The 5,240-nt window shown below is 48.5% G+C and overlaps 1 long non-coding RNA gene across 3 annotated transcripts; it reads left to right on the top strand.

The window, feature by feature from the left end:
• Positions 1 to 279: 279 nt before the first annotated feature.
• LOC125799288 (uncharacterized) lies at positions 280 to 2,976 on the top strand. Of its 3 annotated transcripts, none has more exons than XR_007438150.1 (5): positions 280 to 2,086; positions 2,153 to 2,350; positions 2,395 to 2,482; positions 2,615 to 2,768; positions 2,923 to 2,976. It is a non-coding gene; the product is annotated as an uncharacterized LOC125799288 (long non-coding RNA). The 3 variants fall into 3 exon arrangements; XR_007438151.1 differs by having other exon boundaries at positions 2,615 to 2,702; positions 2,901 to 2,964; XR_007438149.1 differs by having other exon boundaries at positions 281 to 2,086; positions 2,901 to 2,956.
• The last annotated feature ends 2,264 nt before the right edge of the window (positions 2,977 to 5,240 follow it).

Below are 5,240 nucleotides of genomic sequence, written 5' to 3'. Positions count from 1 at the left end.
TTCCCAACCCTTCCTCAACTCCTCAACCCTTCCTCAACTCATTACCAACCCTTCCTCAACTCCCCAACCCTTCCTCAACTCCCCAACCCTTCCTCAATTCCCCAACCCTTCCTCAACGCATTCCCAACCCTTCCTCAACTCCCCAACCCTTCCTCAATTCCCCAACCCTTCCTCAACTCATTCCCAACCCTTCCTCAATTCCCCAACCCTTCCTCAACTCCCCAACCCTTCCTCAACTCCCCAACCCTTCAACTCATTCCCAACCCTTCCTCAACTCATTCCCAACCCTTCCTCAACTCATCCCCAACCCTTCCTCAACTCATCCCCAACCCTTCCTCAACTCCCCAACCCTTCCTCAACTCCCCAACCCTTCCTCAACTCCCCAACCCTTCCTCAACTCCTCAACCCTTCCTCAACTCCTCAACCCTTCCTCAACTCATTCCCAACCCTTCCTCAACTCATTCCCAACCCTTCCTCAACTCATTCCCAACCCTTACTCGATTCCCTAACTCATCCAGAAGTGTTGTATGGAGCTCCATTATTCCAGAAAACACACTTCTTTGCTCCACAGCTTAATTTTTATAGTTTATTTTGGACCATTGTTAGTAAATTTCTTCCACACTGTAACCCCCGGCCTTCGTTATCCCTTGTTTAAAGTTACAAGTGTATGACCTTGTTGTGACCTCTCTCTGTGCGTGACTGCAGTTTCTTGCCGTGGCAGAAATGATGGGATTTAGATTTTACAGGCTTTACTTCCTGAGGACGAATAATAGGGTGGAAATTAAAGCGTAGGCGTCGGCTGGAGGGTTCCTCACCCCGGCTCCGGGCTCTGGAGGTGACGCTGTGCAGATCAGGACGAGGCCCGGTCTGCCAGTCATCTGCTAACCATCCTGCAGACAGCCTCCCAGGTTCAGGGGAAGCGCCGTCCCCACCGGGGACCGCTATTACCGTCCGGTCCAGCCGGTCCGTCTGGAGATGCGGCTCAGAGACGACCCGTCTCCCCTGATGCTGCTGCTGCTGCTGCTCTGTTTCTGCAGACGCTGGAGGTCAGGATGAGGTACCGCCGTCTTCCTTTAAGGCTGAACGTTAAATATCTGACATACACCACGGCGATTCGCTCTGACAAGAAAATAGAATTATTCTTATAATAACCAAAACGCAATTAGCAACAGCAGCAGCTATTATCTAACCCCATCATCATCAACCTGTCATTATTAACCCCCTCATTATTAACCCCATCATTATTAACCCCATCACTGCAGCCCTGAGATCACCAGACTGTTCTCAGCCTGACTGTAGAAAACCTCCCCAGATGTTTGACGCTCCTTTTAATGAACACATGTTAAATTCAGTTGTGCTAATTGCTTAAACAGATCTGCAATTCAATGTTCAACGTTTCTACTGTTAAAAAAAAAAATATATATATATATATATACATATGAGAGCAAATGTGCACGAGTGTGTACGTGTGAGAGCTTGCACGAGAGTGGGTGAGCAAGAGCAAGAGTGTGCACGAGTGTGTGAGTGTGTACGCGAGAGCAAGAGTGTGCAGAAAGGAAGATTAGTGCGAGAGTCAGGGAGTGGACGGTGGTGATAAAGTCACGGGGTTCGAGTCGTGCTGATGGCTGATTAGACTTTTAATATTTTGAAGAAAATTTACTAAAATATTTGTTATAAACATTAATATAAGCACTTTATTATAATTTTATGATATATAATTATATAATATATGACCCATTCATATTTATATGGTAATAACACAGTAGTGGAAATACACCCTTTTAGGAAAAATTAAGTTTTCTCTATAATAATAATATTAATATCAGTCCCTCTGATAGCAGAACATGAAACAGTGAAGGAAAAATATAAATAAAGGCGGACAATCAAGAATAATCTGACAGTTTTAATTTAATAATTAAAGAATATATGAATTTAATATACAGTATATTACAGTGCTGCTCAGTTTATTTATCTAAACAGATTTACTGATTCTCTGAATTCTGATTTTAAATTACTTTAAAATAATTAAAAACAACTTAAATTGGTGCTGTTTTGAAGAGTGAGATGTTTGGTGATGGAGAGTGAGGTGTTTGGTGATGGAGAGTGAAATTTCGGGTGTTGGAGAGTGAGATGTTTGGTGTTGGAGAGTGAGGTGTTGGGTGTTGGAGAGTGAGGTGGTGGGTGTTGGAGAGTGAGGTGTTGGGTTTTGGAGAGTGAGATGTTGGGTTTTGGAGAGTGAGGTGTTGGGTGTTGGAGAGTGAGATGTTTGGTGATGGAGAGTGAGGTGTTTGGTGATGGAGAGTGAGGTGTTTGGTGTTGGAGAGTGAGGTGGTGGGTGTTGGAGAGTGAGGTGTTGGGTGGTGGAGAGTGAGGTGTTGGGTGTTGGAGAGTGAGATGTTGGGTGTTGGAGAGTGAGATGTTGGGTGTTGGATAGTGAGATGTTGGGTGATTGAGAGTGAGGTGGTGGGTGATTGAGAGTGAGGTGTTGGGTGATTGAGAGTGAGATGTTGGGTGTTGGAGAGTGAGGTGGTGGGTGTTGGAGAGTGAGGTGGTGGGTGTTGGAGAGTGAGGTGTTGGGTGTTGGAGAGTGAGGTGGTGGGTGTTGGAGAGTGAGGTGTTGGGTGTTGGAGAGTGAGGTGTTGGGTGTTGGAGAGTGAGATGTTGGGTGTTGGAGAGTGAGATGTTGGGTGATTGAGAGTGAGGTGGTGGGTGATTGAGAGTGAGGTGTTGGGTGATTGAGAGTGAGATGTTGGGTGTTGGAGAGTGAGGTGGTGGGTGTTGGAGAGTGAGGTGGTGGGTGTTGGAGAGTGAGGTGTTGGGTGTTGGAGAGTGAGGTGGTGGGTGTTGGAGAGTGAGGTGGTGGGTGTTGGAGAGTGAGGTGTTGGGTGTTGGAGAGTGAGGTGTTGGGTGTTGGAGAGTGAGATGTTGGGTGTTGGAGAGTGAGATGTTGGGTGATTGAGAGTGAGGTGGTGGGTGATTGAGAGTGAGATGTTGGGTGTTGGAGAGTGAGATGTCGTCCATGTTATCCTGGTAGGTACTGTGTCCAGTTCTGTAGAGTGTCTGGTTCTGTAGAGTGTCCCGTTCTGAAGGGAGTCTGGTTTTGTAGGTTCTGTAGAGTATCCGGTTCCGTAGGATTCTCTGGTTCTGTAGAGTGTCCGGTTCTGTAGAGTGTCCGGTTCTGTAGGTTCTCCGGTTCTGTAGAGTGTCCGGTTCTGTAGGTTCTCCGGTTCTGTAGAGTGTCCGGTTCTGTAGGTTCTCCGGTTCTGTAGCGTGTCCGGTTCTGTAGGTTCTCCGGTTTTGTAGAGTGTCCGGTTCTGTAGGTTCTCCGGTTCTGTAGAGTATCCGGTTCTGCAGAGTGTCCGATTCTGTAGAGTGTCTGGTTCTGTAGGTTCTCCGGTTTTGTAGGTTCTGTAGAGTGTCTGGTTCTGTAGGTTCTCCGGTTTTGTAGGTTCTGTAGAGTGTCCAGTTCTGTAGGTTCTCCGGTTCTGTAGCGTGTCCGGTTCTGTAGAGTATCCGGTTCTGCAGAGTGTCCGGTTCTGTAGAGTGTCTGGTTCTGTAGGTTCTCCGGTTTTGTAGGTTCTGTAGAGTGTCCGGTTCTGTAGAGTGTCCGGTTCTGTAGAGTGTCCGGTTCTGCAGAGTGTCCGATTCTGCAGAGTGTCCGGTTCTGTAGGTTCTCCGGTTTTGTAGCGTGTCCGGTTCTGTAGAGTATCCGGTTCTGCAGAGTATCCGGTTCTGCAGAGTATCCGGTTCTGCAGAGTATCCGGTTCTGCAGAGTGTCCGGTTCTGTAGGTTCTCCGGTTTTGTAGGTTCTGTAGAGTGTCCGGTTCTGTAGAGTGTCCGGTTCTGTAGAGTGTCCGGTTCTGTAGGTTCTGTAGAGTGTCCGGTTCTGTAGAGTGTCCGGTTCTGTAGAGTGTCCGGTTCTGTAGAGTATCCGGTTCTGCAGAGTGTCCGGTTCTGTAGAGTGTCTGGTTCTGTAGGTTCTCCGGTTTTGTAGGTTCTGTAGAGTGTCCGGTTCTGTAGAGTGTCCGGTTCTGTAGGTTCTGTAGAGTGTCCGGTTCTGTAGAGTGTCCGGTTCTGTAGAGTGTCCCGTTCTGAAGGGAGTCTGGTTTTGTAGGTTCTGTAGAGTATCCGGTTCCGTAGGATTCTCTGGTTCTGTAGAGTGTCCGGTTCTGTAGAGTGTCCGGTTCCGTAGGATTCTCCGGTTCTGTAGCGTGTCCGGTTCTGTAGGTTCTCCGGTTTTGTAGAGTGTCCGGTTCTGTAGGTTCTCCGGTTCTGTAGAGTATCCGGTTCTGCAGAGTGTCCGATTCTGTAGAGTGTCTGGTTCTGTAGGTTCTCCGGTTTTGTAGGTTCTGTAGGTTCTCCGGTTTTGTAGGTTCTGTAGTGTCCGGTTCTGTAGGTTCTCCGGTTCTGTAGCGTGTCCGGTTCTGCAGAGTATCCGGTTCTGCAGAGTGTCCGGTTCTGTAGAGTGTCTGGTTCTGTAGGTTCTCCGGTTTTGTAGGTTCTGTAGAGTGTCCGGTTCTGCAGAGTGTCCGGTTCTGCAGAGTGTCCGGTTCTGTAGAGTGTCCGATTCTGTAGAGTGTCCGGTTCTGTAGGTTCTCCGGTTTTGTAGCGTGTCCGGTTCTGTAGAGTGTCCGGTTCTGTAGAGTGTCCGGTTCTGTAGGTTCTCCGGTTTTGTAGGTTCTGTAGAGTGTCCGGTTCTGTAGAGTGTCCGGTTCTGTAGAGTGTCCGGTTCTGTAGGTTCTCCGGTTTTGTAGGTTCTGTAGAGTGTCCGGTTCTGTAGGTTCTCCGGTTCTGTAGGTTCTCCGGTTCTGTAGCGTGTCCGGTTCTGTAGAGTATCCGGTTCTGCAGAGTGTCCGGTTCTGTAGAGTGTCCGGTTCTGTAGGTTCTCCGGTTTTGTAGGTTCTGTAGAGTGTCCGGTTCTGTAGGTTCTCCGGTTCTGTAGGTTCTCCGGTTCTGCAGAGTGTCCGGTTCTGCAGAGTGTCCGGTTCTGCAGAGTGTCCGGTTCTGTAGGTTCTCCGGTTTTGTAGGTTCTGTAGAGTGTCCGGTTCTGTAGGTTCTCCGGTTCTGCAGAGTATCCGGTTCTGCAGAGTGTCCGGTTCTGTAGAGTGTCTGGTTCTGTAGGTTCTCCGGTTTTGTAGGTTCTGTAGAGTGTCCGGTTCTGTAGAGTGTCCGGTTCTGTAGGTTCTCCGGTTCTGTAGAGTGTCCGGTTCTCCGGTGAGTTCTTACTGCGCTGTGCCAGA

This window comes from Astyanax mexicanus, chromosome 3 (assembly GCF_023375975.1).
Source record: "Astyanax mexicanus isolate ESR-SI-001 chromosome 3, AstMex3_surface, whole genome shotgun sequence".
NCBI classification, from domain to species: domain Eukaryota; kingdom Metazoa; phylum Chordata; class Actinopteri; order Characiformes; family Acestrorhamphidae; genus Astyanax; species Astyanax mexicanus.
Note: the sequence above shows the minus strand (reverse complement) of the source record. Positions and strands in the feature narration are given on the sequence as shown.